The sequence below is a fragment of the Aethalodelphis obliquidens genome, unplaced genomic scaffold (genome assembly GCF_003676395.1).
Source record: "Aethalodelphis obliquidens isolate GAN/ISIS:26980383/991018 unplaced genomic scaffold, ASM367639v1 scaffold2, whole genome shotgun sequence".
NCBI classification, from domain to species: Eukaryota; Metazoa; Chordata; class Mammalia; order Artiodactyla; family Delphinidae; genus Aethalodelphis; species Aethalodelphis obliquidens.
Window position 1 is genome coordinate 80,372,996 of NW_020837946.1, and position 24,503 is coordinate 80,397,498.

Genomic DNA, 24,503 nt, shown 5'->3' on the forward strand with positions numbered 1-24,503 from the left:
TTTTTTCTCTACGTTCTCCAGATTGGATATTTTTTTATTGATCTTCAAGTTCACTGACTCTCTATTCTACCATCTTCAATCTGCTATTAAATCCACCCAGTGAATTTTTCATTTCAGTTATTGTATTTTTCAGTTCTAGATTTTTCAAAAATTTTATAGTATAGAAAGAGAGATGGAAGGTGCAGAAGAGAAGGGAAATGGGATCTAGTGAAAAAGATGAGGGATTTACTGTTAACAAATACACAATGAAGGGGAGGAAGAAGACAGGTTCAGATGAAGATCAACTTTTAGATTCTATCGTGAGGAGATTTCAGAACTCCATTCAACAACTTTTGATTTCTCAGTGAAATATGAAGCATGTTGTCAACTGGAAAGTAAGAGAGGCTTAAGGAGACATAAGATGGTAGTAAGCTGTTATCTTCAAAAGTAGGAAAGTTTCTTTATTAGGGAAATGAGCAGAGTTTGTTATATGAAGACTGTTTTTGTGATTTTCTCCCAAGATGAGATGACATGGATGAAGATAATAGGAAGTTTTGCAGACACGTGTGACAGAGGTAGAGAGAGGGCACAGATTTGAGTGCACTTGTTATGCACTCAAATGATGAATGAAAAGATGAATAGAGAGCAAAGTAAAGACACAAAGGAACTTGTGAGAAAGTGTTGGGATCACTTAAGTGAAGGTCGTGATGAGTTTGAAGATCTGTGGCAGTGAGGGTAGAAGCATCAGTGAGCCTGTGTAGAGTTGGGAGTGATCAAAGGATGGGATGTTTAAAACTGAGAATTTTAATTTGGTACAGTTTCTAGTAAAAAAAACAGCAAACATTTAGGATATGAATATGAGAGGAGTTTGTGGTTAAGGAGATTCAGGTATTAAGACGCTAGGGTATACGATTGATAATAGGGCTTGGGAAGGTGAGAAATTTTACAAACCCAAAGGTAAACTAGGTACAGAGGAAGGACTTTGGAGAGAAGAGAGAAATTAGGAGATGTATCAAGCAGTATGTAGAAAAGAGTCCAGGTGATGACAGATACTTGGGAAAGAGAGTGAGACTTTTGGAAGGATCAGAAATAAACAGGGTTGAAAGAGGGGTGGTAGAACAAGTTTTGAAGGTCCCTTAGAGGGTGAGAACTTACTTCTAAAGCTGTGGACCTGAATATTTAGCTCCTTCCAGCTCAAAAGCATTCTGGCAGCAAAATGATTTGCGAAAACTATGAGCCATTCTTCTGAAGGTCTCTGACACAGGCTTGGGCAAGCTGATGATGAACTCTACCTCAATGGCAATATCAAATCTGCCCAAAGATTTTTTTTTAAATGCATGTCATATATCTAGCTTTGAAGTTCCTCAACTATCCCTAAACCAAGTGAACATAATAAATTTAATAAATGTACAGATGGAGATTTTGTTTTCAATTTAAAGGGGAAATTAGTCATAGAACTATTTTAATCAATTGGCATGCATCTGAGTTTGTTCAGGAACAAAGCAGCAACATGTACCCAGAGGCCCTTTTGAAATGAGATTATCACACTCAAATGTAGTTTATAAATGTAGTCTGAAGAAACTTTCTGTTCTCTTCATGTTATGGGCCAGCTGAAGTAATATTAAAGAGGAGCGTATATGTTAGAACTTGAACTCAAGTGGTCCAGCATAGCTCCTTAAGCAAGCAGCCCAGACTCCTTCATGCTTGCAAGCTAAACAAGCAAACTACAGCATGGCTTCAAATTTTAAAACATCTTCGTTACACATTCGTTGAAAAGGACCCTCTAAAGGTGAAGCCAGTCACATTTATAATATGATAGGTGCCCCTTCCATGTACTCTGACTTTTTGGAAATTTGTATTTTGGTACCTGTATTCTTTTTTGGTCTTTCCTGCTGCTCTTAGGGTGGGACCTGTTGTTACAAAGACCAACACCCTCAGTGTTGGTTGAGTTGTTACACCCTCAGTGTCTGACATATAGTAGGTACTCAAGAAGGATTTGTTGAGTGAATGGATGTAGACAGTCAAAAGAGGACAAATAATGTAGTCTGGTAAGGAAATAAAAGCTGTAACCTCTTGAATCCAGAATCTAAGAGAGGATAATAGTTTATTTTCTCCATCTGTTTCTCATGAAAAGTAAGAGTTAACATAATGACATGAGTAAGAAAAATGATCAGACCCACTCTTAAAATTAAGTTTCGAATAGCAGTGCCCTGAAAAAGAGAGTCTTAATGTTTCTAGGACAAAGAAAAGGAAGAGAATTTACTGGCTTGCCATAATGTGCCAAGGAGTTGACTAGACCAAAAGGTTGTAGAAGTTCCTGCAGCATTCATAGAAATATTGAGACATTTGATAGTTGGTCTCTGTCTGAGTTAGTTCGGGCTGCTATATACAACAAAATGCAAGAGACTGGGCAGTGTATGAACAACAGAAATTTATTTCTCACAGTTCTGAAGCCTGGAAATCTGAGATCAGGGTGCCAGTATGGTGATGGCCCTCTTCTGGCTTACAGGCTGCCAACTTCTCGCTGTATCCTTACATGGCAGAAAAAGAGCAAGAGAGTTCTCTGGAGTCCCTTTTATAAGGGCACTAATTCCTTTCATGAGGACTCCACCCTCATGATCTAATCACCTCCCAAAGTCCCCACCTTCTAATACCATCACATTAGGGGTTGATATTTCAACATATGAATGAGGGGGGGGCCAAGAGGAACATTCAGTTCATAACAGCCTCTACCAACACTAAACTGAGCATAGCATTTCTTGGCATGTTGTAACAATTCACTCTAGGGTGACAAATAAAACAGGGATATCACAGTTGGCACTAGCTGCACCACTGGAAGTTTCTGGTTCAATCCTCTTCTCTTGGCTGCTACTTCGTATGGCTGCATGTACTATCACCTTTTCCAGTTACTTCAATGGAAAACAGGAATGGATAAATTGTATCTCAGTTCAAGGAAGAGGAAATTGGTATACAAACGTACACTTTAAAAAGAAAAAAATATGGTGAATTGACAGTATATTCAATATATAGTCATTGCGGTAGCAGAAATCTTAAAGGACAACATCTAGATTTTGCCTCCAAAAATGATACAGCTAGATTTCTCAACAGTAGCAATGTAATACACTTCCTGTGGCCCACCACGTACCTGTGATCACTGAGCACTTCCCTGCATGGCTGTCTGCAGCCACAGTACTTTGCACCGATTCATGTATTTCCTTTGTGAATATAAGCCCTGTTTTTCTCATTACAGTAAAGATTTACAAAAGGAGATGTACTTCCTCTTTTTGTTCTTTTCTTCTGTGTCTCTGCCTTTTCTTCTGTCTTTGCAGCTTTCTTTCCAACTTTCTCTTTATTTAATCTCCAAAGGGGTTATCTCAATTCATACGTCTCTATCCTTATTTACTACCACATCCTCACCCTCACCCTTAACTCCTTGGCTCTCTCATAGTCTTGGAACTTGACTGAGTAAACGGAAAGTGTTCCATGCAGAAGGGTCAGAAAGAGTTAGTCTTGGGTAGGAGTTTACTTAAGTCCTACCTCTTCTTCGGTGCATCTCTTGGAGATGTAGAGCCCTGTGAGAAGATGGAGGCTTAGCTTTACAATCATGTCATTCACGCTGGGGCAGGAAAAGAATGTCCAGCCTTGGGACTGAAAAAAAAAGGGTCACGTCTGATCTCAAGGGCTGTTATATGGAGGTGGGGGGAGGACGACTCATTCTAGCTGTAGTGTGTAGCCAAGACTGGAAACTCCTCAGACCCATCTACCTGCTGTGGCACCATAGGAATGCCTGGGGGAATGTGTGTACTTAAAACCCAGAAGAGCTGGTAACTTTAGGAACCCAGTTCTGGGGAAGCTCAGAATGACATTAAATGAGCAAAACAGCTGAAGACTTCTCGTCTCTAACCCAGGACCTAGATCACCAAAACTCCCTTCTCTAGTGGACACATATCACCCCAGGCCCAGGTTATGGGACTTCAGTGCCGTGCCCATCGACACATCACTGTGGAGCTTCCAGCAATGGCTGGCATGGCGCCGGGTGGCCTGATCGTCAGTGATTCAACAGCATAAAGGCGGTGACAACTACTCCCAAAATAAGAGGACTGTTTGTGGACTGAGGTTGCCTGGATTTCTGTCAAGAGGAGATGATCAAATTCGTTCTAGATTCCTGGGCAGAGTGAACACTGTTGAAGTTCTTGGAGAAATCCCGGGAGGGGAAGCAGGAGGGAGAGAAGAATAAAACTATTTGTGATAGATGGAGGGAGAAACCATGACATTTAATGTTAAAAGTAATGAAATGCTGTTCCACGCCCAGAGGTCACATGCAGACAATTCCCGCACAACGAAGCACCAGGCAGCTCTCTCCGGAAGGAGCACGAGTTGTTCAGTCAATGCACAGGGCAGCCCAGAGGGGCTGCATGTCTGTACCAGGGATCGGTGGGTAAATGCCTCAGCTTCCTCACCCCTCAAGGAGATGTTGCTGAGGTTTCTCACACAGTTTCTCACAAGGTCCCAGGGGGATTAAGCCTCAGTTGTCCATAGGTAACCTGCTCATTTGTGTTCTCCTAAGGGGTTTGCTCCCTTCCCTGTCCTACTTCCCCACTCCCTGAAGTGCTTCCTGGGACAAGCTCTCCTCCCCCTATAGGAGAGAGAGAGAGAGAGAGAGAGAGAGAGAGAGAGAGAGAGAGATTGAAACTGACCCACAAGAAGGGCTGGGTGGGAGTGAACACCGTTGAACAACCAATGGTCCCACGTGGGTGAGACCCAGAGGGGCTCCTGAGCTCAGCCTCACCTGCTGGTGCAAGAAGCTGTCCCAAGGGCAGGCTTCTTCACAGCTCCACCCCGGGACACCAGCCTCCACACCACCATAGACGGAGTGCAGCTGGAGGAGGGCACACCTAGGTGGGGCAACCTCTGTGATTTTTTTCCAGGTTGGCCTTGCCCAGTGTGACGTGGTCAGCCAGGCAACACCACATCTTAAGCACCCATCTGTGCAGGACTCACTGAGGAAGGGGAATGGGGTCCAGGCCTTGAGAGTGTTGAGCCTATTGTTGGGGGGAGGGGTGGGCCGGCCACTTGGCTGTGCCTTCACCTTAACAGAGAGCCTCCAGTTGTGGCTTCTGAGGTTCAATGTGCAGTCACTGGAGTGTACTGAAATAGTTCCAGGAAGGAATGGTCTCCATGCAACTTTAAAGTTGTAGTGTTTCCTGTACTGGGCTTGGAATGGATTTCTTTAATGAGTCTTGAAATTAACATGTGAGTAGCAGCATCACACATCATCTGTGTGTGTGTGTGTGTTAAGACCATTCATTTGTTCAATGGAACACTTTAAAAAATATACCACATTCTTCCTATCCTATTCTGACACATCTTTGTTTTTGAAAGGGTCAGGGCCTCAGTAAATGCTAATGGCTCAGGTCACACCTGACCTCTGAGAGGCCTGGAAAGGCCATGGACTAGAGAACTCAGACCAAACCCAAGCCCCATTTCTGCAGAAGTTGAAAACTTCCCAGCCATAGGTCCCAGCAGCCCTCCAGGGCCCCAGACTCGGCTCTGCTATCAGCTGTGGGATGTTGGGTCAGTCACCCAAAGTCTGGGCTCTGTCTGTGCAATGCAAGGCTGGCAGGACAGCATTATACATCTGAGTTCCTCTGCCTGTGACATCTTAAGAAGTTAAAGATTTGCTACACAGCTTCCAAAGGTGCCCTGGATGAGTAGACCTCCTACAAGCCAGCTTCTTGCCTGCCATTCGGAGGGGAAGTAAGCAGTACAGAGAGGAGGGGTGGCCTGGAAGCCAGGCACCCTGACTCTAGGCTCTTTGACAAAGTTTTGCTGGAGCAGACTCTGGCCTGGGGGGTCCAGCAGGAGGCTGGACTCAAAGGACTAGGTCACACCTCATTTGTTCATCAGGTATTAACTGTCCTGGCTCTGTTCACCTCTGGTGATTGAACATGGACAGGAGAGGTTCCTGCCCCGCCTGGGGCTTACAGTCTAGAAGTGGGGAGGACATCACTATCTGAAATGACCTTATTTATAGTTTAAAGCCATTATTTTAAAAAGGGGGAGAATCATGTGAGGGGTGTGTGAAGTGGGGATGGGGGAGGGTGGAATGGTCGGAAAAGGCCTTTCTGAGCTCTTCCAGTTCTGAACTAACTTGCCCCTGACCCCATCATTTTCACCCTGAGGGTCTCGGTTCTCGGTTTCTACAGCCCACAACGAAAGGGGCTGGCCTCCCCTCTTCCTGCTCAGCGGGGTTCGACTCCCACGCTCTGCTATCCACTTCCCCAGCGGGCCAGGCTGTGTGGAAACAGGCCGGGCCCTGGCTTCCCGCCGCTTGCCAAGGACTAACCGTCCCAGGTGTCTCCTGTTAAGCGGCCGCCGGAGCCTCCCTTCCACCCCGCGGAGAATTCCCGAAGAGCCCGAGGCCCGGGCTGCACGCGGCGGGCGGGGCCCACCTAACTTGGCCCTGTCACGCCCCTTCCCGGGCATCCCAGGTGGCTCGGGGCGGGGAGGGGCCGCACCAACGCCAGCCAGCCGCCAGTGAGCTGCTAGCCGGGACCGGGACCGGGAGCAGGGAGCCGGCCGGACGCGCGGACAGGCCCGGCGAGCGCGGCGGAGCTGGTGAGCCGGGCGGGCACAGCGGGCGGGGGGGCGGCGGTCGGCGGGGGACGGCGGGCTCCGCGCCCGGGTCCTGCGGGGCCGAGCGGCTGCGGCGGGCAGTGCGGGGCTCGCCTGCCTGGCGCATCGGGGGAGCGAGCGCGCCGGGGTCGCGGCACAGCGGAGGGGTCGGGGCCCCGTAGCTGCCTGGGGGCGAACAGCTGCGACCCTCTGCACCGGGCTGGAGCTGGGGGCGGGGGCGGGCGCGGGGACAGGGCCGGGGCTGCGTGGGTCTCTGGGCGGCGCGGAGGCGCTCTGTCCGCGGCGCTGGTGGGGAGAGGGGAGGCTGGGGGTCCCACTGCTGCGGAGAGCGCGGAGCAGCGCGGGGGGCTCAGGCCCGCGGGGGGGACCCGAGCGAGCTCCCGCCTCTCCCTCTGCGGCGCTTCCCAGGGGCCGGCTCAGGTTCAGCTGCTCCCTCTGCCCGGCGCTTTACTTTTGTTGCTGGTGTTGAGTGTCCGACATACACCTGGGTTAGTTACCTGGGGCTTCCAAAAAACTGGGTATGCAGGGCTGCTCTGACTCCAGGGGCCTGCGCTTGTAAGGCTCCATCCAGGTCTGTGTGTCCTGGGGTGCTGTCGGGTTTGGGGTGGAGGCGGAGGGTGCGCTGCATCTCCCAGGCCCTGGCCATCGGTGTGATAAAGTGGAAAAAGTCTAGAATTTAAATTCTAGTTACTAGCTGTGTGACCTTGAGCAAGTTGCTTAACTTCGCTGATTCTCAGTTTGCTCAAAGGTAAAAAGGTTATTATAATCATTACAACGGCCTGAAGTTATACGATGTTCATAAAGCCCATAGCACGTTGCTTGATGAAAGTTCTCTCCATTTTTTCCCTATGTGTTAATGTAACACTTCATGCCTTCCAGAGGTCCCCACTCCTTTCTGAACAGAAGGGAGATCCAGGAGGCTCAGAGTACCCTCCTTTAGGAGGGAAGGTGGTGGTGTGTGGTTTGGGGGGTGGCATTTTGTCCATTCTAAGTTGTTCATGGCTAGGCCTCCTCCAGGCAGTTTTACTTCCTGACACCATTCTAGAAGACCGGTTTGAGAGGTGACAGTGCACAGGTCCTGAATATAGAAGGGATGTTATTGGCTTGCTTTCATCGTTACTGACTGTATTTGTCAGAATTCTTTTCTTTGGGTTGGGTTTGGTCACTTGAAAATTGCTTTATGCAGTGTAGAAATTGATTGGGTCACGTAAATGAAAAGGCTGAGGGTTTAGCTTTAGGCATAGCTTGATCCAGGGGCTCACATAGGGTTGCCGGGCTTTTTCTCTCTTTTTCCCTCTGTGTTGACTGTTCTTAGTATGGAGTGATAAAAAGCACTGGCATATCAGGCTTATCTGTTCCTTTAGAGGGGGGGGGATAGGAGGGATCTCTCTTCTTCCGTCACCTCTATCCTTATAGCAAACGTTATTGATACACTAGACCAAAGCAGGGCCAAGCCATCTCAGTGGACAGGGAGTGGGTTTCCACCATGGCAGTGGGTACTTTGCTCAGGTGCCACTGTGATAGTCAGTCCCACCCCAGGTGCCGGGGATTGGGCAGGGACAGTTCCCAATGAGAGGTCTGACTTCTGGGCAGATAAAATAGGACCTGTTCATTGCGTTGTCTCTGCCTTTGCTCACCGCCACCTAAAGGAAGTCTTTAGTAGAGTGTAGACTGTCTGGGTGCCATGTTCCATCTGTCAATTGTCAAGTCTTATCCCAGGCAAGGAAGGCATCCTGCATGTTCCTCCTTTGATTCCTTGTTTTGTTGTTTGTTTGTTGGTTGATTCATTCATTCAGCATTTAATAAATGCCCAGCATACACCAGGCCCTCTGCCAAGAGTGAACATGTTTGCTTTTGAGAAGCTCACGGTCTAGTTGGAGAGGCAGATGTGCAGAGAACAGAGTCTGGGACTGTGTAACTGTCTGGGGACAAGCAAAGACTTCCCAAGGAAACTGTACTTGAGCTCTAAATTGGAGATAGTAGGGGATAGTAGGAGGAAAAGTTGCAGGGACTTCCCAGGCCAAGCGGTGTGGTGTGGTAGGGTACTTTCTGTTGTAAGTAACACTAGTTAGGTTACTTTACTGTCTTGCTTAAGAAGTCTAGAGGTAGGTGGTTCAAAGTGGCCACAGTTCTGGGTTGGCTTCTTGAAGATTCTCTGGGTTTTCCCTGCCCTGCCACAGGGTGACTGGAGCTCTATTACACCTTCACGTGATAACATGTAGAGCAAAAAGGGAGGGAGACGGCTTGCTTCTCAGTGATTCTCTAGATAACAAAGGTCAGAATTTCTCAGAGGTTCCCTGTGTCACTGGCCAGAATGGTCATACGCCCGTGCTGAGCCAGTCACTGGCAAAGGAGGAGAGGGTGGCTGTGATTGTCGTGGCCCAGCCGTGTTCTGGAGCTGGGGGAGGGGTCACCTTCCCTGAGCACATTGGTGCCCCTATGTGAAAATCGGAATTCTGTTAGCAAGGCAGAAAGCGAGACTGCCTTGCCTGTCGGGCGGTTAGGTAGCCGGTCACCCGTGTCTCCTGCAGGTGGTGACAGATGATGAAAGACATGGCCTTACAGGAAGCCTGAGAAGCTCAGGATAGTAGGGGAAGTGTAGGGTGTGGCTGAGGGGAGGGAAGGAGCTGAGGTTGGAGGCACAGTAGAGACAGGAAAACCCTGTGTTAGATGCCCTCTGGATATCACTAAGAAGCCTAAATCTTGGTCCCATTCCTCAAAGAGCCTACACTCAAAACCTGGGAAAGTTTTTCTGGGTCTGTCACAGTCCCATAGTAACAGCAACAGTGGCTCACTCTATGGGGGTAACTGTGCGGGGGATTAGGGTGGAGGAGTTTAGGGAAGGGCCGTGTGCAGTTTGAAGAAGCCTCACAGCTGGTTCTGCTGTGCCTCCCACTCCCCAGTGCCCCCTTCACCTTCTCCCCTGCCCCTTATTGAGAACATTTGTTCTAAATCATGTCTTTGTTTCGGCGCCCTTACCTGTCTTCAAGCTAACAGGCTGGGACTTGGAGAAGATGCAGTTAGTGGTAGATCCTGGACTAGAAAACAGTTCTCCTGATGATAGCCTAGCGGGTGAATACTATATAATCGTGTTCAGTAGGGAACCAGCCTCCACTGTCTACTGCTTTTCTTTTTTTTAAACAGCATTTTTTAAAATTTTTTATCATTTGCGGTACGCGGGCCTGTCACTATTGTGGCCTCTCCCGTTGCGGAGCACAGGCTCCAGACGCACAGGCTCAGCGGCCATGGCTCACGGGACCAGCCGCTCCGTGGCATGTGGGATCCTCCCAGACCGGGGCACGAACCCGCGCCCCCTGCATCGGCGGCAGACTCTCAACCACTGCGCCACCAGGGAAGCCCATAAACAGCATTTAAAAAAATTTTTATTTATTTATTTTTTGTACAGCAGGTTCTTATTAGCTATATATTTTATACATATTAGTGTATATATGTCGATCCCAATCTCCCAGTTCATCCCACCCATCCACCCTCGCTTCCCCCCCTTGGTGTCCATACATTTGTTCTCTACATCTGTGTCTTGATTTCTGCCTTGCAAACTGGTTCATCTGTACCATTTTTCTAGATTCCACATATATGCATTATATATGATATTTGTTTTTCTCTTTCTGACTTACTTCACTCTGTATGACAGTCTCTACGTCCAGCCATGTCTGTACAAATGACCCAATTTCATTCCGTTTCGTGGCTGAGTAATATTCCAGTGTACCACATCTTCTTTAACCATTTGTCTGCTAATGGCATTTAGGTTGCTCCCATGACCTGGCTATTGTAAATAGTGCAGCAATGAACATTGGGGTGCATGTGTCTTTTTGAATTATGGTTTTCTCTGGGTATATGTGCAGTAGTGGGATTGCTGGATCATACGGTAATTCTATTTTTAGTTTTTAAGGAACCTCTATACTGTTCTCCATAGTGGCTGTATCAATTTACATTCCCACAAGCAGTGCAAGAGGGTTCCCTTTTCTCCACACCCTCTCCAGCATTTGTTGTTTGTAGATTTTCTGTTGATGCCCATTCCAACTGGTGTGAGGTGATACCTCATTGTAGTTTTGATCTGCATTTCTCTAATAATTAGTGATGTTGAGCAGCTTTTCATGTGCTTCTTGGCCATCTGTATGTCTTTGGAGAAATGTCTAGTTAGGTCTGCCCATTTTTTGATTGGGTTGTTTAATATTGAGCTGCATGAGCTGTTTATGTATTTTGGAGATTAATCCTTTGTTGATTTGTTTGCAAATATTTTCTCCCATTCTGAGGATTTTCGATTCATCTTTATAGTTTCCTTCCTTGTGCAAAAGCTTTTAAGTTTCATTAGGTCCCATTTGTTTATTTTTGTTTTTATTTCCATTACTCTGGGAGGTGGGTGAAAAAAGATCTTGCTGTGATTTATGTCAAAGAGTGTTCTGCCTATGTTTTCCTCTAAGAGTTTTATGGTATCCAGTCTTACGTTTAGGTCTTTAACCCATTTTGAGTTTATTTTTGTGTATGGTGTTAGGGAGTGTTCTAATTACATTCTTTTACATGTAGCTGTCCAGTTTTCCCAGCACCACTTATTGAAGAGACTGTCTTTTCTCCATTGTATATCCTTGCCTCCTTTGTCATAGATTAGTTGACCATAGATGTGTGGGTTTATCTCTGGGCTTTCTATCCTGTTCCATTGATCTATATTTCTGTTTTTGTGCCAGTACCATATTTTCTTGATTACTGTAGATTGTAGTATAGTCTGAAGTCAGGGAATCTGATTCCTCCAGCTCCATATTTTCCCCTCAAGATTGCTTTGGCTATTCACTGTCTTGTGTCTCCATACAAATTTTAAGATATTTTTGTTCTAGCTCTGTAAAAAATGCCACTGGTAATTTGGTAGGGATTGCACTGAATCTGTGGATTGCTTTGGGTAGTATAGTCATTTTCACAATATTGATTCTTCCAATTCAAGAACGTGGTATATCTCTTAATCTGTTTGTGTCATCTTTGATGTCTTTCATCAGTGTTTTATAGTTTTCTGAGTACAGGTCTTTTACTTCCTTAGGTAGGTTTATTCCTAGGTATTTTTTATTCTTTTTGTTGCACTGTTGTATGGGAATGCTTCCTTAATTTTTCTTTCTGATCTTTCGTTGTTAGTATATAGGAATGTAAGAGATGTCTGTGCATTAATTTTGTATCCTGAAACTTTACCAAATTCATTGATTAGCTCTAGTAGTTTTCTGGTGGCTTCTTTAGGATTAGCTATGTATAGTGTCATGTCATGTGCAAACAGTAACAGTTTTACTTCTTCTTTTCCAATTTCTATTCCTTTTATTTCTTTTTCTTCTCTGATTGCCATGCCTAGGACTTCCAAAACTGTATTGAATAATAGTGGCGAGAGTGGACATCCTTGTCTTGTTCCTGATCTTAGAGGAAATGCTTTCAGTTTTTCACTATTGAGAATGACGTTTGCTGTGGGTTTGTCATATATGGCCTTTATTATGTTGAGGTAGGTTCCCTCTATGCCCACCTTCTGGAGAGTTTTTATCGTAAATGGGTGTTGAATTTTGTCAAAAGCTTTTTCTGCATCTATTGAGATGATCCTATGGTTTTTATTCTTCACTTTGTTAATATGGTGTATCACACTGATTGATTTGCATATATTGAAGAATCCTTGCATCCCTGGGATAAATCCCACTTGATCATGGTGTATGATCCTTTTAATGTGTTGTTGGATTCTGTTTGCTAGTATTTTGTTGAGGATTTTTTCATCGATGTTCATCAGTGATATTGGTCTGTAATTTTCTTTTTCTGTAGTATCTTTGTCTGGTTTTGGTATCAGGGTGATGGTGGCCTCATAGAATGAGTTTGGGAATGTTCCTTCTTCTGCAAATTTTGCAAGAGTTTGAGAAGGATGGGTTTTAGCTCTTCCCTAAATGTTTCATAGAATTCACCTGTGAAGCCATCTGGTCCTGGACTTTTGTTTGTTGGAAGATTTTTAATCACAGTTTCAATTTCATTACTTGTGATTAGTCTGTTCATATTTTCCATTTCTTCCTGGTTCAGTCTCAGAAGGTTGTGCTTTTCTAAGAATTTGTCCATTTCTTCCAGGTTGTCCATTTTATTGGCATAGAGTTGCTTGTAGTAGTCTCTTACAATGCTTTGTATTTCTGCCGTGTCTACTGTAACTTCTCCTTTTTCATTTCTAATTTTATTGATTTGAATCCTCTCCCTCTTTTTCTTGATGAGTCTGGCTAAAGGTTTATCAGTTTTGTGTATCTTCTCAAAGAACCAGCTGTTTAGTTTTATTGATCTTTGCTATAGTTTTGTTTCTATTTCATTTATTTCTGGTCTGATCTTTATGATCTCTTTCCTTCTACTAACTTTGGATTTTGTTTGTTCTTCTTTCTCTAGTTCCTTTAGGTGTAAAGTTAGGTTGTTTATTTGAGAGTTTTCTTGTTTCTTGAGGTAGGATTATATTGCTATAAACTTCCCTCTTAGAACTGCTTTTGTTGCATCCCATAGGTTTTGGATCATTGTGTTTTGTTGTCATTTGTCTCTAGGTAATTTTTTATTTCCTCTCTGATTTCTTCAGTGATCTCTTGGTTATTTAGTAACGTATTTTTTAGCCTCCATTTGTTTGTGTTTTTTACGTTTTTCCCCCTGTCGTTTATTTCTAATTTCATAGCATTGTGGTCAGAAAAGATACTTGATATAATTTCAATTTTCTTAAGTTTACTGAGGCTTGATTTGTGACTCTAGATATGTTCTATCCTGCAGGATGTTCCGTGTACATTTGAGAAGAAAGTGTAATCTGATGTTTTCAGTTGGAATGTCCTATAAATATCAATTAAATGTATCTGGCCCATTGTGTCATTTAAAGCTTGTGTTTCCTCACTAATTTTCTGTCTGAATGATTTGTCCATTGGTGTAAGTGAGGTGTTAAAGTCCCCCACTATTATTGTGTTACTGTCGACTTCCTCTTTTAGAGCTGTTAACATTTGCCTCATGTATTGAGGTGCTCCTATGTTGGGTGCATATATATTTATAATTTTTATATCTTCTTTTTGCATTGATCCCTTTATCTTTATGTAGTGTCCTTCCTTGTCCCTTGTAACATTCTTTATTTAAAGGTCTATTTTTCTGTTATGAGTATTGCTACTCCAGGTTTCTTTTGATTTCCATTTGCATGGAATATCTTTTTCCATACCCTCACTTTCAGTCTGTATGTGTCCCTAGGTCTGAAGTAGGTCTCTTGTGGGCAGCATATATATGGGTCTTATTTTTTATCCATTCAGCGAGCCTGTGTCTTTTGGTTGGAGCATTTAATCCGTTCACATTTAAGGTAGTTATCGATATGTATGTTCCTATTACCATTTTCTTAATTGTTTTGGGTTTGTTTTTGTAGGTCCTTTTCTTCTCTTGTGTTTCCCACTTAGAGAAGTTCCTTTAGCATTTGTTGTAGAGCTGGTTTGGTGGTGCTGAATTCTCTTAGCTTTTGCTTGTCTGTAAAGCTTTTGATTTCTCCATTGAATCTGAATGAGATCCTTGTCGTGTAGAGTAATCTTGGTTGTAGGTTCTTCCCTTTCATCACTTTAAATATATCGTGCCACTTCCTTGTGGATTGTAGCGTTTCTGCTAATAAATCAGCTGTTAACCTTATGGGAGTTCCCTTGTGTGTTATTTGTCGTTTATCCCTTGTTGCTTTTAATATTTTTTTTTGTCTTTGATTTTTGTCAATTTGATTACTATGTGTCTCTGCATGTTTCTCCTTGGATTTATCCTGCCTGGGACTCTCTGTGGTTCCTGGACTTGGGTGGCTATTTCCTTTCCAATGTTAGGGAAGTTTTCGGCTATAATCTCTTTAAATATTTTCTTGGGTCCTTTCTCTCTCTTTTCTTCTTATGGGACCTCTATAATGCAAATGTTGTTGTGTTTAATGTTGTCCCAGAGGTCTCTTAGGCCGTCTTCATTTCTTTTCATTCTTTTTTTCTTTATTGTATTCTGCAGCAGTGAATTCCACCATTCTGTCTTCCAGGTCACTTATCTGTTCTTCTGCCTCAGTTATTCTGCTGTTGATTCCTTCTAGTGTTTTTTCATTTCAGTTATTGTATTGTTCATCTCTGTTTGTTTGTTCTTTAATTCTTCTAGGTGTTTGTTCTTTAATTCTTTTAGGTTTTGTTAAACATTTCTTGCATCTTCTCACTCTTTGCCTCCATTCTTTTTCCAAGGTCCTGGATCATCTTCACTATCATTATCATGAATTCTTTTTCTGGAAGGTTGCCTATCTCCACTTCATTTAGTTGTTTTTCTGGGGTTTTATCTTATTCCTTCATCTGGTACATATTCCTCGCTTTTTCATTTTGTCTGTCTTTCTGTGAATGTGGTTTTCGACTGTCTGCTGCTTTTAAAGCATTTAGCCTGTTTTCATTTGAAGTATGAAGTGCAAGCTGCTTTTTGTTTCCATTTGACATGGTGGACATTGGTGGGCATTTGGAGTTAGATTGACAAGCAGGATGCTACTTCTTATGATCCACTGTCCTCAGTACCTACTTAGCACAGAAATTGGCAGAAAGATCTAGTCACTAATCCTGGAAGAAAGGAGGGAGTGTAGGGCAGCATATTTTGCTGTTTCCATCAGCAGTCCTGCCGAGGGCTGCCCAGGATCACTGGCAGAGTGTGAGGGAATGAGGTAGAGAGATGCATTGGGCAGTCATTCATTCACAAATATTTATTGAACACCTACTGGGTGCAGACACTGCTCTGGGAATAAAAAGAGTATATAAGAAAGACAAAGTCTGTTCTCTGAGCTTACACTTTCCTGGAAGGAGACATATTTGTTTTGTCTCCTGTGTCAGGTGATGAGAAGTACTATAATGAAAAATAAGGTAGGTTAAGTGAAGACTGCAGTAGTTTGAAACAAGCTGGATATAGTACTACAAATCATCAAAGTTTAGTCTCTCTCCGTTTTCCAGCAGAGAAATATGGCCAGAGTTGGTATGGTATTGGGCAAATAAAGACGTTCATTTGGAGGAACGGGATTATGTATTGAATAACGTGATCTTAAAGGATTTCTTTCATGCAGAATCTCTTTGTTATACTTTGCATAGTTCCCAGACATGATTTACAATGAGTTATAAAACATAGTACCAAGTGATGAGAAATAAATGAAGAAATACAAGCAAAGGGAAAATAAAGTTCATTTCTTTCATCATTGTTTTCCAGAATTGTTTAGGTTTGGTAGCAGGGGAAGAAGGAAGTATGGTGATAAAAAATGTGGTGATTCATGCTCAGGCTTCATTATTTAAAAGATGACAAAATAGGGCTTCCCTGGTGCCGCAGTGGTTGAGAGTCCGCCTGCCGATGCAGGGGACACAGGTTCATGGCCTGGTCCAGGAAGATCCCACATGCTGCAGAGCGGCTGGGCCTGTGAGCCATGGCCGCTGAGCCTGTGCGTCTGGAGCCTGTGCTCTGCAACGGGAGAGGCCACAACAGTGAGAGGCCCATGTACCGAAAAAAAAAAAAAAAAAAAAAAAGGTGACAAAATAAATTTTTGATGCCTCAGAAAGTTATCACTTTTTTGGGTCTGGGTGTAAAGAGTCAATTTTATTTGATAGGAAAAAATAGTGTCTATACTAAAGATGTATATGAAAATTATCTCCTGAGTTCAAAGAAATTTAATAGTATTTTTAAGGTCAGTATGAAGTGCATTAAATGTTAACAGAGATCGAAAGCCTAATTCCAGGGTCAAATAATATGGTATAAATAAAAATTGGTGAGAATTTAAGTTTGGACTTATAACTGGCTGGGAAAATATACAAATTCAAATTAAAATTTACAGCATACAAGTGTTATGCAGAGGTAATTTTGATGACCTGTTTTTATTGGCTTGTTTTCTTTTCTTATTGTTGAGTTTTGAGAGTTCTTTACATAATCTGGATATATGTCCTGTGTCAGAATGTGATTTTTAAATAAATTCTCTCAGTCTGTGCCTTATCTTTTTATTCCCATAGCAGTGTCTTTCTCAGGGCAAAAGTTTTTTAGCTTTAGTAAACCAATGTATCAATTTTTCTATGGATTAGACTTTTGTTGTTGTATCTAAGATTCTTTGTCAAACTACAAATCTTGAAACTTTTCTACATTTTCTTCTAGAAGTTTCATAGTTCTATGTTTTACACTTAGGTTTATGATCCATTTTGGGTTAAGTTTTATATAAGGTGTAAACTATTAGTCAAGAATTTTTTTTTTTTTTTTGCATGTGGAATTCCAGTTTTTCCAGCACCATTTGTTGAAAAGACTGTGCTTTCCCTAGAATTGTATGGACATTTTTGTAGATAATCAGTTGGCCATAATTGTAAGCATTTATTTCTGGATTCTCAATTTTATTCCATTGATCTGTAAGCCTACTTTGTGCCAACACTACACTGGCTTGATGCTGTGACTTTATAATAAATTTTGAAAATAGGTAGTATAAATCCTCCAAGTTTATTTCTTTTCAAAATTGTTAAGGCTCTCCTAGTTCCTTGGCCTTTTCATATAGGTTGTAGAGTCAGCTTGTCAATATCTGCAAAGAGTCCTGCTGGGATTTTGAATGGGCTTGCATTGAATCTATAGATTCATTTAGGAAGAAGTGATATCTTTACAATATTGAGTATTCCAGTCCATTAACACAATATTGTTTATCACTTTATTATTTCTGTTTTTATTTTTTTATCAGCATTTGGTACTTTTCAGGATATAGACCTTCCACATGTTTTGTTAGATTTATACTTTAGTATTTCATTTGGGGGTTCCTCTTGTTGCTAATATAAAGAAATACAATTGATTTTTGTATTTTGATATTGTATTCTATTACCTCTCTGAAGTCGCTTATTCTAGGAGGTTTATTTATAGATTTTTGGGGATTTTCTACACAGACAGTCATGTTATCTGTGAATAATGACAGTTTTATTTTTTCCCTTCTAATCTGGACGCCTTTTATTTCTTTTACTTGCCTTAGTCTACTGGCTAAGTCTTGTAGTACAATGTTTAAAAGGAGTGGTGAGAGAGAACATCCTTGCCTTGTTTCTCATAATAGGGGAGAAGTAATCTTTCACTATGAAGTATGTTAGCTGAGAATTTTTATAGGTGCCCCATGAGGTTAAGGAATTTTACTTGTATCCCTAGTTTACTGAGAGTTTTTATTATGAATGGATTTTGAATTTTGTTGTATACTTTTTCTCTGTCTATTGACAGGGTCATGTGATTTATTCATATTTACTATGGTGAATGACATTGATTGATTTTCAGATGTTGAACCAGCTTTGTATTCCTGGGATAAACCCTACTTGGTTGTAATGTATTTTTGGAAGAGACTGTGTAAGATTGCTATTTTTTCCTCCTTCAGTATTTGGTAGAATTCATTAGTGAAACCATCTAGGCCTAGAGTTTTCTCTGATGGAAGGTTTTTAAACTACAAATTTAACTTCTTTAATAGATACAGGACAATTCAGGTTATCCAGTTTTTCTTGATAAGTTTTAATTGTTTATATATTTCAAGGAATGGGTCTTCTTCACCTAAGTTGTCAAATTTATGGATATAGAATTGTTTGTGGTGTTCTATTATTCATTTAATGTCTTTGGGGTCTGTAGTGATGTTCCCCCTTTCATTCCTGATATTGGTAATTTGTGTCTTCAATCATTTTCTTAGTCTGTCTAGAAGTTCAGCAACTTTATTAATCTTTCACAGATCCAGATTTTGATTTCATTAATTTTTTGTTTTTCTGTTTTCAATTTTATTGATTTATGCCCTTTTTTTTTCCTTCACCTTGCTTTGGGTTTAATATGCTCCTATTTTCTTAAGGGGTAAGCTTATATTACTGATCTGAGATTTTTCTTCTGTTTTAATATAAGCATTTAGTGCTATACATTTCCCTTTAACCACCGCTTTAGCCTGCATTCAACAATTTTGATATGTGCATATTCATTTTTATTTATTTAAAATTAAAATATTTAAAATTTCCCTTGAGACTTCCTCTTGACCCATGTGTTATTTCAAAATATGTCATTTACTTTTCAAATACTTGGGAATTTTCCAGAAGTTTTCTTGTTACCAGTTTCTAGTTTAATTCTCTTATTGTCCCATAATATAATTTTTATTTATTTATTTATTTATTTTTGGCTGTGTTGGGTCTTCGTGTCTGTATGCGGGCTTTCTCTAGTTGTGATGAGCGGGGCTACTCTTCGTTGTGGTGCGCAAGCTTCTCATTGTCGTGGCTTCTCGTTGCAGAGCACCGGCTCTAGGTGCACAGGCTTCAGTAGTTGTGGCATGTGGGCTCAGTAGTTGTGGCTTGCAGGCTCTAGACGTCAGGCTTAGTAGTTGTGGTGCACTGGCTTAGTTGCTCCGCGGCATGTGGGATCTTCCCAGGTCAGGGCTCGAACCCATGTCCCTTGCATTGGCAGGCAGATTCTTAACCACTGCCACAAGGGAAGCGCCATCCCATAATATAATTTGCATGATTTTTATTCTTTTAAATTTGTTCACATTTATTTTATGGCCCAGAATATCTTGGTCAATGTTCAGTGTGCACTTGAAAAGAATGTGTATTCTGCTATTGTTGGGTAGAATGTTCTGGAAATATTAGGTGAAGTTGCCTGATAGGTTTGTTCAGGTCTCCTGTGTCCTTATTCATTATCTATCTACTTGTTTTATCAATAACAGAGAGGCATGTTAGAATAGAATCTCCAACTACAATTGTCGATTTTAAAATTTCTTGTTTCAGTTCTGTCACTTTTTGATTCATGTATTTTGACCATTTGTTCTGAAGTGCAACTTTAATAGTATAATAGCTAGTTATTTTACCAGTGAAAGCAAGTTTTTTCTGGAATAGCCAAAGGAATTGCAATTCAGGATATGTGAACTATGGTATACCATAGGTAAATCCAAAAACAAGGAAGGGGAACTTACTTTTATAGGGAAAAGCGAAACTTGGAAGGAGCTGTAATAACCAAAGAGACCTGTTGCAGGAAACTGGGAGTCCAGTGTATGGAGGCTTCTCATTGGTTGGGCTGCTACAGTGTCTGATTGGCTGGACTGCCTTCCAGCAGAGAGAAGCAGCAGCAATACCTTCCTGTTTGGAGTAATAGATGGTGCATGGTGGGCCCTGAGAGCTCCCCCTACAGGCCATCCCAACTCCAATTTTAGCGGAGGTTTTTAATTCCACAGTGCATACACATTTAGGATTGTTATGTCCTCTTGGAAAATTGATCCTGTTCTCATTATATAATATTCCTCTTTATCCTGGTTAATATTCCTTGCTCTGGGGTCTACTTTGGGTGTTAATAATATAGCTACTCCAGCTTTCTTTTGCTTAGTGTTTGCAGCCATATCTTTTCCTATTCTTTTCATTTTAACCTGTCTGTGTCTGTATATTTAAGGCACATTCCTTGTAAACCTCAGATAGTTGGGTCTTACTTTTTTTTTTTTTTTTTTTTTGCGGTACGTGGGCCTCTCACTGTTGTGGCCTCTCCCGTTGCGGAGCACAGGCTCCGGACGCGCAGGCTCAGCGGCCATGGCTCACGGGCCCAGCCGCTCCGCGGCATGTGGGATCTTTCCGGACCGGGGCACGAACCCGTGTCCCCTGCATCGGCAGGCAGACTCTCAACCACTGCACCACGAGGGATGTGCGGGTCTTACTTTTTAAATCAATCTAACAATATCTGTCTTTTAACTGGTGTATTAGACAATTCACATTTACTGTGGTGTTAATATGGCTTAATTAAAAGCTACCATCTTGCTAGTTGTTTTCTCTCTGTTCCATTTTTCCCTATTACCTGAGCATTTCTTGATTCCCTTTTATCTCCACTTCTTATTTATGCTTCTTTAACATTTTTAGTGATTCCCCTAGAGTGTTTATTTATATCTATATATCTTTAATTAATCAGAGTTTACTTTCAAGTAATATTACACCATTTCATGTGTAGTCTAAGGAACTTTCAGCAGTATATTTCCAACCCTTCTCTTCCATCCTTTGTGTTATTGTTATTTTTTTCTACATATGCTGTAAACAAAATATTGTTACTGTTTTTGTTTTAGACCAAGGGTCAGCAAACGTTTTTTTTGTAGAGGCCCAGAAAGTAAATAGTTTGCTCTGAGGCCACATATGGTCTCTGCTGCATATTCTTTTTTTTCTGAAACAACACTTTAAAAATATAAAAACCATCCTTAGCTCACAGGTCATACAAAAACAGACTGCGGGCTGCATTTGGTTTGCAGGCCATAGTTTGCTGATTTTCTTTAAACATTCAGTTACCTTTTATAGCAATTAAATATCAGAAAAAGAAGAATTATATTTGACATTCATTTGTTCCATTTCTAACACTTTTCATTTGTGTAGATCCAGATTTCTGTCTGGCATCATATTCCTTCTGACTATAAAACCTCATTTAGTATTTCTTGTAGTGTAGGTCTTTTGGTAATGAATTCTTTCAGTTTTTGTTTGCCTATTGCAGTTATTTCTCCTTCATTTCTGAAGGATATTTTCACTAAGTACAGAATTCTGTGTTGACAGTTTATTTCTTTCAGTACTTCGAAGATGTTGCTTCATTGTCTTACTTGCATGCCTTCTGAGAAGGTGTCTTCTGAAATTTTTATCTTAGTTCCTTTGTATTTAATATTTCATTTTTTCCCACTGGGTTTGAGACTTACTTTCTTTCTTTTTTTTTTTAGCTTTCAAAAACTTTTAAAAACATTATAAAGTTTTATAAAATGTCACAAAATACAAGTTAAATCAGTCAGATATTTTGAATAACCTTGCAATTTACTACAAAAGTCAAGTATTACAAATGCTTGTGGATTTTTACTTATAGGAATTTCCTGAGGATTTCATTTCTACCTATATAAAACCCCTTCACCATGTCCAATATGAACTATTTTTTTAAGTTCTCTCATTTAAACATTTAAAATTGCTGTACCATTTAAATTGCTTCAATTTAAGTATTTAGTGATACTTCTTTATATAAAAATACAGATACATAAAACAAAATAGCACCTATCATTTAGATTTTGGAAAGAAATGCAGCTTTTTAGTTAGCATTGAGGCAAAGCAGGGCACCTGCTTCTTTCCAATTGCACTTGGGTCTCTGCAGTTATCCACTAGGCACTGAGAAACTCGCCTGTTCACCAGTGTGGGGAGTTCTGTGAATTCTAAGGAGGAGTTGAATTTTCCCAGCATCTCGCATAAATCTTGAATGTATCATGAGCCAGTCACAGTTTCCCGATGAAAATAATAACCTTCTGCCACAAAGTAACACATGACAAAGTCTGCTCCAGCAGGAAGTGTATAAACTGAGGCTGAATCCACCTGGTTAGGTTGACGTCCAGCTTGTCTGTCTGATGATCCACTACATCCAAAGGGATGACTGGCACATCGCGCTGGTTTCCCCGACATGCCTGAATATTAAATATCTTGGGTCTTCCAACCAGGTTCTGACACTTGTCTCCTTTGAACAAGCCAGTCAGTGTCTGAATTTCAATTTTGGCATCATATGCATAGATGTGGTTGCCTTCACCATGACTCAGGAAAACACACAAAAAGTAATTGGCGTCTGCGTGGCTAGCAGTTGATACCTCATGAATTTTGAGCAGTAGTTCTTCTGCTTTAAGATCATCAAAGCATTTCACTTCAAATCCTAGATCTGAAAACCTGGGCTTAAGATTGTCTCTGTCGGTGCTGGTGCCCTGCCTGTGTGGCAGGGTTAAGTGCCAGAAGATCCTCTCATGATTGAAGATTAAAGCAATTCCTCTCCTCTTGTGGTCCCTTTTGTACATTTCTGCCGTATCAAACACTTCTCTGTTTATGAAAAGTTTAAAAAACAATCACTTAAGCCATATTAAATAATGAGCTCTTCCAAGCCCAAGGTCAACATACAGAGTAGATAGAGGTCTGCTGCATCCTCCTCCTCTTCCAGGCAGACAGACCGCTGGTATGCCCCAGGAAAGCCTCCCAGCCATACTGGCAAGGAAAGTCCTGAAATATTGGGTTGGCCAAAAAGTTCTCTTGGTATTTAAGTAAAAAGACACATTTTCCATTTTCACCAAGAACTTTATTGAACAACGTATACACCATTTTGTTCCATTACCTTCTGCCATTTTTCAGGCTACTTCAATTCCATCTTCCCAAAACTTTTTATCTTTTTGCGCAAAGAACTGTTCCAGGTGCCTTTTACAGTCTTCCAGGAAATTGAAATTTTTTCCATAAAGAGAATTTTGTAAAGACCGAAATAAATGGAAATCCGAAGGTGCAATGTCTGGTGAATACGGCGGACGAATCAGAACTTCCTAGTCAAGCTGTAACAGTTTTTGCCTGGTCATCAAAGAAACATGCAGTCTTGCATTATCCTGATGCAAGATTATGCGTTTTCTGTTGACTAATTCCGGACACTTTTCGTCGAGTGCTGCTTTCAGTTGGTCTAATTGGGAGCAGTACTTGTTGGAATGAATCGTTTCATTTTCCAGAAGGAGCTCATAATAGAGGACTCCCTTCCAATCCCACCATATACACAACATCACCTTCTTTGGATGAAGACCGGCCTTTGGTGTGGTTAGTGGTGGTTCCTTTTGCTTGCCCCACAATCTCTTCTGTTCCACATTATTGTACAGTATCCACATTTCATCTCCCATCACAATTTGTTTTAAAAATGGAATGTTTTCATTACGTAAAGAATCACATGTGGGAATATGGTCAAGAAGGTTTATTTTTCACTTATGTGGAACCCAAACGTCAAAGTGATTAACATAACCAAGTTGGTGTAGATGATATTCAGCACTTTATTTGGATATTTTGAGTATGTCAACTATCTCCTGCGTGGTATAATGTTGATTGTCCTCAATTAATGTCTTGATTGGATCGCTCTCAACTTCAGCTGGTCAACTTCAGACCATGGAGCATCGTTCAGTGAGCAGTCTCCAGCGTGAAGTTTTGCAAACCACTTTTGACACGTTTGATCAGTCACAGCACCTTCTCCATACACTGCACAAATCTTTTTTTGCATTTCGGTTGCGTTTTTACCCTTCTCATAGGGAAGGCATCTGTTTGTCATGTTTTGCTCACCTGCACCGCGAGCCCCACGGAGCCCTGGTGCCGAGCTCATTGCAGCTGAGTGCACAGCACTGATGCCTAGGCGGCCTCCTCTTCCTGCAGCCAGGCCACAGCCCCCCAAGATTTTCTTTTTGTCTTTGATTTGCAGCCTCTGATATGCCTGTGTGTGAGTGTGTGTGTGTGTGTGTGCGCGCGCACACGCTCACATGTGCACATGCCTGCACATGCTTAGTTTTTATCCTCTAGCATTCGTGAGTTTTTGGTTCTGTGGTTTGGTATCTGTCATTAATTTCAGAAAATTCTCAGCAGTTATTTCTTCAAACATTTCTTTTGCCCTATTCTCTTTTCTCCTTCTGAAATTTCAACTACACCTAGGTCAGGACTTTTGGTATTATTCCACGGCTGTTGGACACTTTGGTTTTGCTTCATTCCTCTTTTTGTTTCTCCTTATTTTAGTTGGGGATTTCTGTTGACCTGTTTTCAATTCACTGATTCTTTCCTTGGATGTGTCACATCTACAGAAGAATGCCTGTTGAGAGCATTCTTCATTTCTGTTATTGTGTTTAGCCTTTCCAGCATTTCCATTTGATTCTTTCTTACAGTTTCTATCTGTTTAAAAATATGCATTTGATCTTTCATGTTGCCCACCCTTTCTATTAGGGACTTTTACCATTCATTACGGTTATTTTAAATTCTGTGTCTGATAGCTTCCCCATATGTGTCATATCTGAGTCTGGTTCTGTTAATGGCTGTGTCTCTTGGCAGTGTTGTTTTTCTTGCTTTTTGTACGCTCTGTAATGTTTTGTCAAGATGTGGACCTCTTGTGCA

General features: G+C 41.7%; 1 long non-coding RNA gene and 1 pseudogene across 2 annotated transcripts in view; one reads left to right on the plus strand and one right to left on the minus strand.

Annotated features, from left to right (window-relative positions):
- Positions 1-6,438: 6,438 nt before the first annotated feature.
- Positions 6,439-24,503, plus strand: part of LOC113633439 (uncharacterized) — a 142,946-nt gene continuing 124,881 nt past the window's right edge. The window contains exon 1 of one of the 2 annotated variants that reach the window (XR_003438204.1): positions 6,439-6,597. This is a non-coding gene — a long non-coding RNA (uncharacterized LOC113633439). The remainder of the gene's footprint in view (positions 6,598-24,503) is intronic. The other variant, XR_003438202.1, reaches the window with a different exon arrangement.
- On the minus strand, positions 20,258-22,670 carry LOC113633418 (caspase-6 pseudogene; annotated as a pseudogene).